This window comes from Bufo bufo, chromosome 3 (assembly GCF_905171765.1).
Source record: "Bufo bufo chromosome 3, aBufBuf1.1, whole genome shotgun sequence".
Lineage (NCBI taxonomy): Eukaryota > Metazoa > Chordata > Amphibia > Anura > Bufonidae > Bufo > Bufo bufo.
Genome location: NC_053391.1, coordinates 44,358,436 through 44,374,917, shown reverse-complemented (window position 1 = coordinate 44,374,917; position 16,482 = coordinate 44,358,436). Strand labels below are relative to the sequence as shown.

The following is a 16,482-nucleotide window of genomic DNA, read 5'->3' as shown; positions in this document are numbered from 1 at the left end:
AGGTGGATATTGAAGCCATAGTGATTTCAGACCATGCTCCTATTATAATGTCATTAGCTTTAAAATGCCTCCCACAAAGAGCATGGTCTTGGAGATTGAATGACACACTATTAGAATCAGCAATACATACAGAAAAACTAGGGAAGAGGCTAGAGGAATTTCTCAAGCTGAATTTGAATACCCAAGGCTGTCATCAGAGAAGATCTTATAGCTCTAGGCACGTTTGTGAAAAAACATAGAAACGAAAACTCTAAACTCCCTGATAGCTCAAATACAGACTCTAGAAAAAGTACACAAACAACAAAAATCAGACACGCAAATGAAAGATCTGACCATACTTAGACAAAAAGTAAAAGACCTTCTTAATATTAGGGCGGCGAAATCCCTACAAATGCTAAAATACAAATATTACGCGCACGGGGACAAAGGAAACAAGATAATGTCGCAACTCCTCAAAAAGAGACGAGAGAAAACATTTGTCTCTGCAATTCGCACTACAGGGACTCAAAGCTACCACCACCCCTCAAATTGCCAAAGCTTTTCAAGAGTACTACGCTAAATTATACAACATAGCTAATAGCTCACCTACCTGAAATGACAAGCAGGAATCCAACCTGTCATTAATCTCCGCCTCTCTAGAATCTATTACAGCCCCCGGGTTGTCTAGTGAAGAGAGAAACGTCCTCCTCCTCCCTTTCACTACTACAGAACTAGAGAAAGTGCTGAACTCCATACCTCCAGGCAAAAGTCCCGGTCCGGGTGGCTTGTTGATTATATATTACAAAAAGTTCAGAGCAATCCTAATACCCCCCTTTCTCGAAGTATGTAATTCCCTTCTTCTTGGCTCATCCCTACCTGCGCAGGCCCTGAAAGCCCATATCACGATATTACATAAAGAGGGCAAAGACCCAGAAGATTGTGGCAACTATAGGCCCATCTCGCTTTTAAACTGTGATCTTAAATGGTGCTGCAAACTTCTGGCAAATAGATTGGCCCCATTCCTGACATCTCTTATTGATCCTGAGCAGGTGGGGTTTGTGCCGGGAAGAGAGGGAAAACATAATGTTTGGAGGGTGACACATGCAATATGGGCAGCTAAACACAAAAAATTGCCTCTTCTGCTGTTGGGTACAGACGCAGAGAAGGCATTTTATAGGGTGAAATGGGACTTCATAAAAAAATGTAACCTTCCCCCACAGTTTATAGAAGCTATCTTCTCTCTCTATGCTCAACCTTCTGCTCAGGTGCTGATAAATGGCACACTCTCAGATCCTTTCTCAATCACAAACGGAACACGCCAGGGCTGCCCCCTTTCCGCAACACTGTATATTTTATGTATGGGAACTCTGTTACTCAAGATAAGGCAAACAGATCAGATCAGAGGACTTACCTTGGGACAGTACACACACAAAACCGCGGCTTTTGCAGATGATCTGTCACTACCTGTAATAATGCAGATCTTTGACATACAGTTGCAAGAAAAAGTATGTGAACCCTTTGGAATGATATGGATTTCTGCACAAATTGGTCATAAAATGTGATCTGATCTTCATCTAAGTCACAACAATAGACAATCACAGTCTGCTTAAACTAATAACACACAAAGAATTAAATGTTACCATGTTTTTATTGAACACACCATGTAAACATTCACAGTGCAGGTGGAATAAGTATGTGAACCCTTGGATTTAATAACTGGTTGAACCTCCTTTGGCAGCAATAACTTCAACCAAACGTTTCCTGTAGTTGCAGATCAGACGTGCACAACGGTCAGGAGTAATTCTTGACCATTCCTCTTTACAGAACTGTTTCAGTTCAGCAATATTCTTGGGATGTCTGGTGTGAATCGCTTTCTTGAGGTCATGCCACAGCATCTCAATCGGGTTGAGGTCAGGACTCTGACTGGGCCACTCCAGAAGGCGTATTTTCTTCTGTTTAAGCCATTCTGTTGTTGATTTACTTCTATGCTTTGGGTCGTTGTCCTGTTGCAACACCCATCTTCTGTTGAGCTTCAGCTGGTGGACAGATGGCCTTAAGTTCTCCTGCAAAATGTCTTGATAAACTTGGGAATTCATTTTTCCTTCGATGATAGCAATCTGTCCAGGCCCTGACGCAGCAAAGCTGCCCCAAACCATGATGCCCCCACCACCATACTTCACAGTTGGGATGAGGTTTTGATGTTGGTGTGCTGTGCCTCTTTTTCTCCACACATAGTGTTGTGTGTTTCTTCCAAACAACTCAACTTTGGTTTCATCTGTCCACAGAATATTTTGCCAGTACTGCTGTGGAACATCCAGGTGCTCTTGTGCAAACTGTAAATGTACAGCAATGGTTTTTTTGGACAGCAGTGGCTTCCTCTGTGGTATCCTCCCATGAAATCCATTCTTGTTTAGTGTTTTACGTATCGTAGATTCGCTAACAGGGATGTTAGCATATTCCAGAGACTTGTGTAAGTCTTTAGCTGACACTCTATGATTCTTCTCCACCTCATTGAGCAGTCTGCGCTGTGCTCTTGCAGTCATCTTTACAGGACGGCCACTCCTAGGGAGAGTAGCAGCAGTGCTGAACTTTCTCCATTTATAGGCAATTTGTCTTACCGTGGACTGATGAACAGAAAGACTTTTGTAGATACTTTTATAACCCTTTCCAGCTTTATGCAAGTCAACAATTCTTAATCGTAGGTCTTCTGGGAGCTCTTTTGTGCGAGGCATCATTCACATCAGGCAATGCTTCTTGTAAAAATCAAACCCAGAACTGGTGTGTGTTTTTTATAGGGCAGGGCAGCTGTAACCAACACCTCCAATCTCATCTCATTGATTGGACTCCAGTTGGCTGACACCTCATTCCAATTAGCTCTTGGGGATGTCATTAGTCTAGGGTTTCACATACTTTTTCCACCTGCACTGTGAATGTTTACATGGTGTGTTCAATAAAAACATGGTAACATTTAATTCTTTGTGTGTTATTAGTTTAAGCAGACTGTGATTGTCTATTGTTGTGACTTAGATGAAGATCAGATCACATTTTATGACCAATTTGTGCAGAAATCCATATCATTCCAAAGGGTTCACATACTTTTTCTTGCAACTGTATATGGAAAACTATCTAATTTCAAGATAAACTACTCTAAGGCCTCCTGCACACGACCGTAGGTGTCCCGTTGCCGTATTGCAGACCGCATTTGCGGATCCGCAAAACACGGGCACCGTTCCGTGTGCATTCTGCATCACGGATGCGGACCCAATCACTTCACTGGTGTGGAACGGAAGCACGGAACGGAACCCTACGGAAGCACTACGGAGGGCTTCCGTGGGGTTTCGTCCCGTACTTCCGTTCCGAAAAAAGATAGAACATGTCCTATCTTTTTGCGGAAAGGCCGGATCGAAGATCCATTAAAGTGAATGGGTCTGTGATCCGCTGCGGCTGCCCCACGGACGGTGTTCGTGCATTACGGCCACGGGGCGCACAAGTTCGTGTGCAGGAGGCCTAAGTTAGAAGCCTTAAATATATCAGTCCATTCTAAATTCCTACCCGACATGAAAGCCTCAACCCCGTTTAAAAGGCCCAAATCAACTATTCAGTATTCAGGGATTATGTTGTCAGCAGAGCCTTTACGTCTTTTTCATCTCAATTTTACACCTCTTTCACACAAAATCAAGTCATATTTGAACTCTTTGCAGATCCCCTATAGGTCCTGGTTTGGAAGGAAGAACCTCATCTACTTTTGTCCTTCCCAAGATACTATATATCTTACAGTTCCTTCCAATATACAAGTATTTTAGAGATTTCAAAACTAGAGACCGAGGTTGGCATATTCTTATCTTATCTAACGCAAAAGAAAAATAAGGGGGGTATTTCTCTACCAGATCTTAACTTGTATTACCAATCTATACAATTGGCTAGATGGACCTGGTTAGCGAATGATGGAGTGACCCTGCCTTATCTAGATATTGAGTTGTTTATGGCTAAATATATTACCTGACAAAGCTAACGAGGTTTTGGGAAAAATGACTAGAGAGATGATAAAGATCTGTAGTAACACCCCACTTCTGCCTCAGTCCAACCGGTCTGTCTAAATTGGCTCCATTTACAGCATTACTCAGTTTCCTGAATCCAAAATGGAACCCTAGGGACAGCTGGTGGCAGAAGTTGAAGATTGTTAAATTATCATCTTTATTGGATAATTATTGGATAATGAACAAGCGTGCGCCGTGCAATTTACTGTGCTACCAGATATGAGTGGTATGTTAAGTAGTACTATTCCTATCAGTTTAATCCCTGTTACGTCCCCTATCAGGGGACATGTATGGAATCGATTTTAGGAACCGGGAGATGGAAAAAGATGCTTGGTTGGTCCTCTTACTTCCAATTTGGGGCACTGCGCGTGCGCCGTGCAATGTACTATGCAATCCCAATATGAGTGGTATGTTAAGTAGTACTATTCCTATCAGTTTAATCCCTGTTATGTCCCCTATCAGGGGACGTGTATGGAATAGAGTTTAGACAACCGCAAAGAGTTGTCAATAGTAGACACACTCATGACATAAATTTTATTCCTCTATGCGTCAATCTTGGTGTAGTGATGACTGTGCTCGTGCGCACATTTGGCAGATTGCAGGCGATGGCGGTTTTTCAAAGGCTATGGTCATGCTGAGGTAGTTCAGTGACAGTTAAGTGACCCAGAAAACAATGATTCTGCAGTGTGGGCCCATTGTTGGCCTAGTAGGCTTTAATGATCACCTTAGATGATCACAAAGAAAATTAATGTTTTTTCTATGCAAAATTATCCAGCCGATCGCTTTTGGTCTGTTCACAATGAAGCAACGACATTATCTCATCTGGGGTGTGCCAACATTGCCATTGCCAACACACTCATAGAGATGATCGCTTCATTGTGATACGCAAGCCCCTTCACCACAACAAGGTAACGATCACGAAGGGGAATTGACACATGTATGTGCCTTTTTTTTGTTTGTTTTTTGCAGCCACAGTGCAGCACAAGAGGCCTGAAAAATTAGGCATGTACACATGCCTGAAAAATTAGGTATTGTAGCAGCGGCCGTAAAAAATCATGTTTTCCAGGCAGAAAGTGCACTAAAACATTTTGGCTTGAACCCTAGTTGGTGGCGGAGAAGTCACACAAGTCATCCGGCATGCAGAGATAAAATACAGCAGCGTGTGGACCATTTTTAGCCGAAGGCAGCTCATCTCATCACCAGGCCTTTTTTAGTCAAATGTATCGCCCACTGTCAGTCCCTTCGGGATCCATGCCTCATTCATCTTAATAAAGGTGAGGTAATCTAGACTTTTTTGACCTAGGCGACTTCTCTTCTCAGTGACAATACCTCCTGCTGCACTGAAGGTCCTTTCTGACAGGACACTTGAAGCGGGGCAGGCCAGAAGTTCTATCGCAAATTGGGATAGCTCAGGCCACAGGTCAATCCTGCACACCCAGTAGTCAAGGGGTTCATCGCTCCTCAGAGTGTCGATATCTGCAGTTAAGGCGAGGTAGTCTGCTACCTGTCGGTCGAGTCGTTCTCTGAGGGTGGACCCCAAAGGGCTGTGGCGATGAGTAGGACTTAAAAAGGTCTGCATGTCCTCCATCAACAACACGTCTGTAAAGCGTCCTGTCCTTGCCGGCGTGGTCGTGGTAGGAGGAGGATTACTTTCACCTCTTCCCCTGTTAGATTCCCGTTGTGCTGTGACATCACCCTTTTACGCTGTGTAAAGCATACTTTTTAACTTGTTTTGGAACTGCTGCATCCTTTCCGACTTCCGGTAATTCGGTAACATTTCAGGCACTTTCTGCTTATACCGGGGGTCTAGTAGCGTGGCCACCCAGTACAGGTCGTTCTCCTTCAGCTTTTTTATACGAGGGTCCCTCAACAGGCACGACAGCATGAAAGACTCCATTTGCACAAGGTTGGATGCCAAGCTACTCATGTCCCGTTCCTCGTCCTCACTGATCTCACTGAAGGTCTGTTCTTCCCCCCCAGCCACGTACAACACCACGGGTACCAGATAGGTGACAACGAGCACCCTGGGATGCCTGCTGTGGTTGGTCTTCCTCCTCCTCAAAGCCACATTCCTCCTCTGACTCCTCAGACTCCTCTTCCAGCATTGCTGCAGGTCCAGCAAGCGATGCTGATAAGGCTGTTTCTGGTGGTGATGGTGACCACAACTCTTCCTCTTCACGCTCATCTACGGCCTGATCCAGCACTCTTCGCAGGGCACGCTCCAGGAAGAAAACAAATGGGATGATGTCGCTGATGGTGCCTTCGGTGCGACTGACAAGGTTTGTCACCTCCTCAAAAGGATGCATAAGCCTACAGGCATTGCGCATGAGCGTCCAGTAACGTGGCAAAAAAATACCCATCTCCGCAGAGGCTGTCCTAGCACCCGGTCATACAAATACTCGTTGACGGCTTTTTCATGTTGGAGCAGGCGGTCGAACATTAGGAGTGTTGAATTCCAACGTGTAGGGCTGTCGCAAATCAAGCGCCTCACTGGCATGTTGTTTCGCCGCTGAATATCTGAAAAGTGCCATGGCCGTGTAGGAACGCCTGAAATGGCCACACACCTTCCTGGCCTGCTTGAGGACATCCTGTAAGCCTGGGTACTTATGCACAAAGCGTTGTATGATCAGATTCAACACATGTGCCATGCACGGCACATGTGTCAACTTGCCCAAATTCAATGCCGCCAACAAATTGCTTCCGTTGTCACACACCACTTTGCCGATCTCCAGTTGGTGCGGAGTCAGCCACTGATCCACCTGTGCGTTCAGGGCGGACAGGAGTGCTGGTCCAGTGTGACTCTCTGCTTTCAGGCAAGTCAACCCCAAGACGGCGTGACACTGTCGTATCCGGGATGTGGAATAGCCCCTGGGGAGCTAGGGGGGTGCAGTTGATGTGGAGCAAGACGCAGCAGCAGAAGAGGACTCAGCCAAGGAGGTTAGCGAAGAGGATGAAGTAGGAGGAGTTGGCAGCAGGCCTGCCTGCAAGTCATGGCGGTGTCACCAACTCCTCTGCAGAGCCACGCATTCCATGCTTGGCAGCTGTCAGCAGGTTTACCCAATGCGCAGTGTACGTGATATACCTGCCCTGACCGTGCTTTGCAGACCAGGCATCAGTGGTCAGATGGACCCTTGCCCCAACACTGTGTGCCAGACATGCCATGACTTCCTTTTCCACAATAGAGTACAGGTTGGGGATTGCCTTTTGTGAAAAGAAATTTCGGCTGGGTACCTTCCACTGCGGTGTCCCAATACCTACAAATTTTTTGAAGGCTTCAGACTCCACCAGCTTTTATGGTAAAAGCTGGCGGGCTAAGAGTTCCGACAAGCCAGCTGTCAGACGCCGGGCAAGGGGGTGACTCTGTGACATTGGCTTCTTACGCTCAAACATTTCCTTGACAGACACCTGACTGTGGGCAGATTAGCAGGAACTGAAGAAGGCGAGAGGCGGAGTGGCGGATGGTTGAGAGGGGGCAAGGAGGACAGCAGTGGTTGACGTGGCTGAAGATGCTGGACCAGGAGGAGGATGGCGGCTTTGAGTTTGTGTGCTGCTTGTACTCATGTGTTGATCCCATAGGCGTTTGTGATTTGAGATCATGTGCCTTCGCAAAGCAGTTGTACCTAGGTGGGTGTTGGACTTCTCACGACTCAGTTTCTTTTGGCACAGGTTGCAAATGGCATCGCTGTTATCAGAGGCAGACACACAAAAAAAATGCCACACTGCTGAGCTTTGCAATGATGGCATTCTGGTGGTGGCAACAGCATGCGTTGATTGGCGTGCTGTCTGGCTGACCCCGTGTGCCGATACATGCTGTCTGACTGTGCCACTAGCTCCTTGTGACGACCTCCCCCTGATTCAAACTCGTCTCCTCCTCCTCTCTGTCTCCCCATCTGAACTTTCCCCCTGTTCTTCTTCTCTTCGAGCGGGCACCCACGTGACATCCACGGACACATCGTCATCATCAACCGCTTCACTTGTATCTGACAACTCAGCAAAGGAAGCAGCAGCGGGTACAACATCATCATCATCACACCGTACGTCCATGTGTGTAATGCTGCCTGACTGAGACATATCCTTGTTATCTACATCCCTGTTATCTTCCAACTGATGTGTAAATAACTCCTCTGACAGATCAATGAAGCAGCTGTGGTGCTAGTGTTGGTGGTGGCGGCAGGCGGGTGAGTGGTAACTTGAGAGGTGCCCGAAGCTGAGCTGGAGGAGGATGGTGCGTCAAGGTTCCGAGCGGAAGCTGTAGAAGATTGGGTGCCCTGTGTTAGCCAGTCAACTATGTCCTCAGAACTTTTTGAGTTCAGGGTACGTGGCCTCTGAACACTGGGCATTATTCTAGGGCCAAAGGAAGTCACAGCACCACGACCACGACGGACCCTGCGGGGTGGCCTGTCTCTGCCTGTCATTTTTTTTCCGATTAGTTGTACTATGCGTGCAAGCTACTGTGACACCAGATATGAGTGGCACTGGTGGCACTGTGCACTGGCAGTAGTTGGCACAGTACACGCTGTAGGCCTGACACACACACTAATGCCTCGTTTCCACTGAGCGGATCGGTTCGGTACGGTTCGGTACGGTTCGGTACGGTACGCTATTTTGGGTGTTTCCATTATGAAAGCGTGCCATAAAACCGAACCGTACTGCGCCATTCAGGGTCCTGCTTCTCATGTGGGTCCATAGAAAATGGAACGGTACGGTTAGGGCGGAGCTACTGGCGTCACACAGTACTTTCCACTGATTGGTGGTCAGAAAACATCAATGCTGACGTCAAAGCAAAGCGCCAAACAATCACCACGTCGCCTTATTAGTCCATATAAAGGAGAAGGATGCCAGCAAACAACAGCAGGGTCTGGTTATCTGAGGAACTATCTACGTTCTTAGCAATCATCGGCGATGGCGTTATTCAGAGTGAGCTTGATGGATCAGTGAGAAATGAAAAGGTCTATAAAGATATTTCGCAGCGGATGGCAGCCGAGGGATTTGAACAGACGTTGGGCCAGTGTAGGGCAAAGCTTAAAAAGCTTAAAGCACAATATAAAAAAATTAAGGACGCCAACAGCCGTAGTGGAAACTGTCCAACTGCTTGGAGGTGGTACGACGCCATGGACGCCATTTACGGTCATCGGCCAGCAAACCAAGGCAGGGAGGGAGGTCTGGACTCTGCAACTGTAATTCTCGAATCCATGGTAGACCCCTTTGGTAAGTTTTTTTTTTTTTAAAACTTCGCTTAGAATATCGCTCTGCTTACCATTTAAAATATAATATCTAACCATATGTTTATTTTCAGAAACAGTTGATGTACTCTCCACTGATGCATCAAACTTATCAGAAGATGGACCTTCAATGTCTTTCAGCAGCAACAGCAGCAGTATTTCCTCAAGCCAACCACAGAGTAGCCAACCACAGAGTAGCCAACTACAGAGTACTCCCAATGCACCAAGGCACAATGGTAAGACATGATGATAAAAAAGAAATTTTTAACTGTGCATTTTCTTAAACTAAAACAGCAGTGGGGCAGATGTGCAGGAGGTACAGTGTTGGAATAGATAAGAAGGGGGAGATCAGCTGTGGGGGAGATGTGCAGGAGGTATAGTGGTGGAAGAGATGAGAAGGGGGGGATTAGCAGGAGGTATAGTGGTGGAAGAGATGAGAAGGGGGGATTAGCAGGAGGTACAGTTGTGGAAGAGATAAGAAGGGGGGGATTAGCAGGAGGTACAGTGGTGGAAGAGATGAGAAGGGGGGGATTAGCAGCAGGTACAGTGGTGGAAGAGATGAGAAGGGGGGGGATTAGCAGCAGGTACAGTGGTGGAAGAGATGAGAAGGGGGGGATTAGCAGGAGGTACAGTGGTGGAAGAGATGAGAAGGGGGGGATTAGCAGGAGGTACAGTGGTGGAAGAGATGAGAAGGGGGGGATTAGCAGCAGGTACAGTGGTGGAAGAGATGAGAAGGGGGGGATTAGCAGCAGGTACAGTGGTGGAAGAGATGAGAAGGGGGTTCAGCAGTGGGCAGATGAGCAGTGCTGTGTATTGGTGTAGCAGATGAGCAGGGGGAACAGAGGTGTGGCAGTGAATCAGTGTGGGGCAGATGAGAAAGGAGCTTACAGTATTGGTTTGGCAGATGTTACCAAAAGCAATATTTAGGTCTTTTGTATATTACAGGTGAAAGGAGAAGGTTACAGTTGGATCTGCGCACAGTCATGGAGGATATGCGGGCAGCAGAAGAAAGGCAGCTGGAAAGAATGGATAACCTTTCTGAGAGGCGGTTTCAAGCAGTACGTCAGGATGCACAGGAAGCTATGCGCCAGGAGGCAGAAATTGCCCGGCAGCAGATGGAGCAGTTGGCTACCTTCAACCAGGCCTTCCTCGGTGTCCTTGGTCAGCTTGTTCAAGTGATTGGAGCCAATCGTCAACCCAGGTCACCACCCAGACATTAGTGCCTTTCATGCAGCACAGGACCTGTACCCATGTTTACGTTTAAAAATATGTAATTAGAGTGGGTTTTAAAGGTTAGATTTATTTTTTTTTTTAATAGGCTCCTTTGAGCCATCAGCGATCACACAAGATTGGACACATTTGCTCCTTGCTGCACATGGCTTTCTTTGTGCTGCTGCTTTGATTCCCTTCTGCCTCCTTTGCGTTATCACCCCCCTTGGACGGTGGAGCCTGGATTTCAACAAAGGGCACCCCCGATCGCTTAATTTCTTCTCATTTTTGCATTGTAGATGTAATTGCGAATATACTTGGCATTTTTGGTTTACCTTTTCCTTTAATTTCCTTTTTAGATGTTTTTTTTCTTGGTCTGAATTTCTCACTTCCTGTTCCTTCTCAGTAAACCAGACAACATCATCTGAGCTGTGTTTAGTCAGTCAGCACAGCTTATTGAACAGCTTACTGAGGAGGAACAGGAAGTTAGAAATTCATACAAAGAAAACAAAAAAAAAACATTTATTGGAAGTGAAATTGAAGAAAAAAACAACAATGCAATAGCTTAGGGATATGCAATTAGTGGATATCCAACTGTTTCAGAACTACAATTCCCATGTGGCATAGCAAGACTCTGACAGTCACAAGCATGACACCCAGAGGCAAAAGCATGATGGGACTTGTAGTTCTGCAAAACAGCTGGATTTCCGCTAATTGCATATCCCTGCACTAGCTTAATAAAAAACAAACCTTTACAAGCTCTTTATTGTAAACAATGTTTCTACATTATCAAAATTTTGCCTTTACAAAATATGTAGGAAGATGATTTTTTTTGTGGAATAAAAAACAAGAACGACTTCTCTGAGTATGTCTGATTTTATTTAGCATTTAGCAAAAAGTAATTAAAGATTTTAATTATTCACGGTAACAACGTTAACGCTAAGGTGCCTCATCAGAGCCTGACGTATTTCACTGCACTCTTCTTCCATATCCTGTGCTGCTATTACTGGTACTGGCTCTTCTGGAGATGTATTCCAATCCTGGTCAAAGTCTTCTCCATGACTTTCACAAAGATTGTGAAGAGCACAGCACGTTAGGACCATGGATTTGGTTAGTTGTATGTCACTGTCATTCCTCTTCATAAGACACCTCCATCTACCCTTAAGTCTTCCAAACGCATTTTCCACTACAACACGTGCCCTGGATGTTTTCTTGTTGTAGATTTGCTGCTCTGTTGTTAGGCGCCCATTGTCTGGAAATGGTTTCAGGAGTCAATTTTGTAAAGGATAGGCAGAGTCCCCAAGCACATAATAGCCAACATTCACCCCACAAATGTTCTTAGTGCTAACAGGGTACAGGCCTCCCTGGCCAACCCAATCCCAAAATGTTGACAATCGGAGAACCCGAGCATCATGCAAACTCCCAGGCTTTCCTACATTCACATTCCAGAATAGTCCCTTGCCATCCACTACTCCCTGGAGGATGATGGAATGCCAGCCTTTTCGGTTGAAGTAGTCAGTGTGGTATTCTTGTGGTGCTATTATTGGTATGTGTGAGCCATCAATAGCACCAACACACTGTGGAAGGCCCCACCTGTTCTCAAAGTACTCAGCCATGTCTTTGAGCTTTTCCCTGTTAGGAAAATGAACAATTTCAGGCGCTAGCAATGTGCACACAGACTTACAGAAGTCCTGCACACACCGGCACACTGATGATTTGCTGACACCAAAAAGATGACCTATACTCCTGTATTCACTGTTGGTAGCCAGCTTCCACAGTGCAATGGCAATTCTTTTCCTTACAGGCAAACAGGCTCTGAAGTTGGTGCTTTTCTTTTCCATCACTGGACGTAGCTTTGCACAAAGGAATGAGAAGGTTTCCTCTGACATCCTTAAATTCTGCACCCACTGTCTGTGGGTGAATCCTGGGACGGTCACATTCCACCACTCATTGGCACGAGGGAAAGCCCAAATCACTGGTCGGCGGCGCTGCTTTGCCAAAAGGAGAAGCATCTGTAAAAAATGCAGTGTGTCAGTGTGTATAGGTCAGTGTGTGTGTCAGTGTGTGTGTGTAGGTCAGTGTATGTGTGTGTATAGGTCAGTGTGAGTGTGTCAGTGTGTATAGGTCAGTGTGTGTATAGGTCAGGGTGTGTGGGTCAGTGAGTGTGTCAGTGTGTGTATAGGTCAGGGTGTGTGGGTCAGTGAGTGTGTCAGTGTGTGTATAGGTCAGTGTGAGTGTGTCAGTGTGTATAGTTCAGGGTGTGTGGGTCAGTGTGTGTGTCAGTGTGTGTATAGGTCAGGGTGTGTGGGTCAGTGAGTGTGTCTGTGTGTCAGTGTGTGTATAGGTCAGTGTGTGTCAGTGTGTGTGTGTGTCAGTGTGTGTATAGGTCAGTGTGTGTCAGTGTGTGTGTCAGTGTGTGTATAGGTCAGTGTGTGTGTGTCAGTGTGTGTGTGTAGGTCAGTGTGTGTGTAGGTCAGTGTGTGTTTCAGTGTGTCAGTGTATGTGTGTGTGTTTCAGGTAAGTCAGTCAGTTGTGCTTACCCTATAGCGCTGCCGTCTTTGTCTTAGCAGCACAAATGTATACTTCTCCTCCCGGCTACACATCCAAGCTAAAAGTTTTCTTCTCTTTTCGGCTGTGTTTCTCATTGCCGCTCGCAACCTTCTCTCATACAGTGCGGTATGAATTTTGCCTATTACGAACCAAAAGGCTAGCAGAGAAAAGACGAGCTGCTGAATGACCTCCATTGTTGTTGTTGTTGTTTGGCTGACGCTGAGTGACGCTGCATCACGTTTCTCGTCGCACTAGTGTGACATCATGAGAGGCATTTTTTCTAAAACCTGTATGGCCCCGGCGGTCCGATTTGCAGTGGAAAAGCTCACCAGAATAGACCGGACCATTCAAACCCGTTCCATTCTAAACGACCCGAACCGATCCGCTCAGTGGAAACGAGGCATTACAGGCAACTAACTGCAATTAGATTACAGTGAAAAAAGTATTTTTTTTTTTTTTAAATGCAAGCTACTGTGACACCAGATATGAGTGGTGGCACTGGGCAAGTCGGCACAGTATACGCTGTGGGCCGCCTGACACACACGCTGGCAGGCAACTGCAATTAGATTACAGAGAAAAAAAAAAAAAAAAAGCAGACTGATGTACTAGCCCTAAAAAGGGCTTTTTGGGGTGCTGTCAGGACGCTGTCCTTACAGCAGATCAGATGAGTCTTTCAGGACTGCAGTGGACACTGAATACACTAGCCTAGCTATCGATTTCCCTATTAAATCAGCAGCAGCTGCACTGTCCCTCCTCTCACTAAGGGTCCATTCACACGTCCGTTTTGGTGTTCTGCATCCGTTCCGATTAAAAACGGAACGTTATGCGGATCCATTCATTTTCAATGGAATCCGCAAATAATCGGAGAGCACTCATGGTGCTCTCCGATTCCGTGATTCCGTTCCGTAGGTTCCGTTATTCGGATCCTGGAAAAAAAATATACCCTGTCCTACTATTTATCCAATTTTGCGTTCCGTCATCCCATTCTAGTCAATGGATCCGTCAAAAAATCGGATGACATGCTAAAAGCATCCTCATGTCATCCAGATTTTCGGATCCGCAAAAAACAGGAACGTTTATCTGGAAAGGTAAAAATACTGACGTGTGAATGCACCCTAAGACTGCAGCTTCCGAATGAATCTAAGATGGATGCTGTCCTTGCTTTTTGCTAGGAGGTGGGAGGGTCTGGGAGGGAGGGTATGGCTGGAATGTGTCTGCTGACTGTGAGGTACAGGGTCAAAGTTTGCTCAATGATGACAAATAGGGGGCGGACCGAACATCGCAAGCGATGTTCGCCGGGAACTGTTCTCCGGCGAATAGTTCGGGACATCTCTAGTCCAGACCTTTAGATGAAGTTCAAACGTTTTTTTACTTGACCTAACTTGTATCCAAGCAGTATAAGCAGTATACAGCTTTGGTCTCTTGGTCCCAGGAGGTTTTGGCAAGGATTGTCAGGAATAAACACTTCTGCTTTAAATTTGGAACCTGCAGGATAAGTCGTCTGCTTGGGAGCTCTGTAATTGTGACAGGAATTAATCTTCTGCACTTTTCTGTAACTTCTGCTGTAAAGGGACAGACTAGCTGAGGAGAAATGGATTCTCCTAGGTCTCTGGACTTAACTCACAGATGATTTCTCTGGGGATGCTTTCTTCCTGGAACTCTGGAGGTTGCAGTTAGTTTTCTGCTTCTTCATCCAGCTGAGGCTGAAGGTGCTCAGACTGGGAATATGACCAAGGCTCAGCCGAGCCAAGGTCCTTGCTGTCTGACCTATGCAGGGGGTAACTAAATCTGTATCTAACTGGTTTTTCCCTCCCTTGCTGCAGGAAGACGGAATAGACCACCTTTCTTCAGCAGTGGGGCAGAATAGAACAGGATTGTTCCACTTTGAACTGCCATAACTGTCACGAACCGGCAGGACAGGTAGTGAATCCTCTGGACCAGAGAGGCAATGGCGCGGGTTTTACTAGAGGACCGGTTCTAAGCAGTTACTGGTCTTCACCAGAGCCCGCCGCAAGGCGGGATGGATTTGCCGCGGCGGTAACTACCAGGTCGTGTCCCCTAGTAACAACTCGACCTCTCTGGCAGCTGATAAGGCGTGGTACACAGGGAGAAGGTAAGAGCGTAGTCGGACGTAGCAGTGGTCAGGGCAGGCGGCAAAGGTTCAAAGGCGAGTGGACGGTAGCAACGGGTACGGCAACAGGTAAGGCAAACTAACATCGTAGGGAACGCTTTCTCTGAGGCACAAGGCACAAAGATCCGGCAGAAGGCTGTGGGAGGAGAAGGTATAAATGGGCAGTGCACAGGTGCAGCCTAATTAAGTCAGCACTGCCTCTCACAACCTTAACCCTTAATAACCCCTTTGGACCAGGCACCAATCACTGGTGCACTGGTCCTTTGAATCTAAGAGTCCCGGCACGCGCGCGCCCTAGAGAGCGAGGACGCACGCGCCGAGACGCTGGAGTGCTGCCTGGGGGCATACGCTGTGAGCGCTCTGAGGCCAGCAGGGGACCCGGAGCGCTCAGCGTAACAATAACATTAAAACTATATATTAATAAACTGAGTGTGCCGTTTTAATAGAAGTTAAAATTTAACTTATTTTTTTCTGATAAAATAAATGAGACACTAAATGAAGTATGTGACTGCACTATTTAGAGGGCAAGCAAAGGGATATGGTCATATATATGGCCTGATTCAGTTCCTTGTATCGAGGGGGAATGGCCTAGTAATAGATAATGAGGCGGGTAACTCTCAACCTATGAACTTTCCCTGTATCAATTAGTCTGTGGATAGGGAATCCCTCAATGGCTGTGATCGGAGCACCCGCCCTGAGAAGGGCGACCCCCAGCCTCTGGAACCTTGGACCTGTGCTAAAGTTCTCTAAACGCTTACCTCCCTAGTAGATCTGTTCCATCATCCGACGCGTTTGGCCAAGTAAAGATTGGCTCTTCAGGGACATGGATATGTTGGTATCGCAGAGCACTATAAGCAGTGGCAGCGCTTCTGCTGGCATACACGGCAGTGGCAAAGTATTCACTTACTGGTGTCCTTTTTGTGGCGCTAGGCTCCACCTATCAGCTTTACCAGCCAATAGGCATTGTAGGTGTGCCGCACACAGACTACTCCCACTAACCTGCCAACCAATTCCGCTGCTTGCCGGAAGTGACGTGGTCTATGAACGTACATGTTACCATGGGGACCTTTCACCGTGTCCTCAGCTGATTCCAGACTCTGCAAGTCTTTGATTACGATCGCATTGTATCAATGTAATTTTTATCTTTTTTTAGGCAGAGGATAAAGGAAAGGAAAAAGGTATGCTAACAGGCTAAGAATAGCATGTATTTCATTAACCCTGTCTGTCCCGGAGAATAACTCAATTACATAGGAGCAAAAACAGGGTATATTAATGAATATATATACAGTACAGACCAAAAGTTTGGACACACCTTCTCATTCAAAGAGTTTTCTTTATTTTCATGACTATGAAA

At 46.3% G+C, this 16,482-nt stretch overlaps 1 protein-coding gene across 1 annotated transcript in view; it reads right to left on the bottom strand.

Moving 5' to 3' along the window:
- IFNAR2 (interferon alpha and beta receptor subunit 2) overlaps positions 1-16,482 on the bottom strand; it is a gene marked incomplete at its 5' end in the record, with an annotated part of 168,523 nt that overhangs the window by 64,035 nt on the left and 88,006 nt on the right. The window lies entirely within an intron of this gene.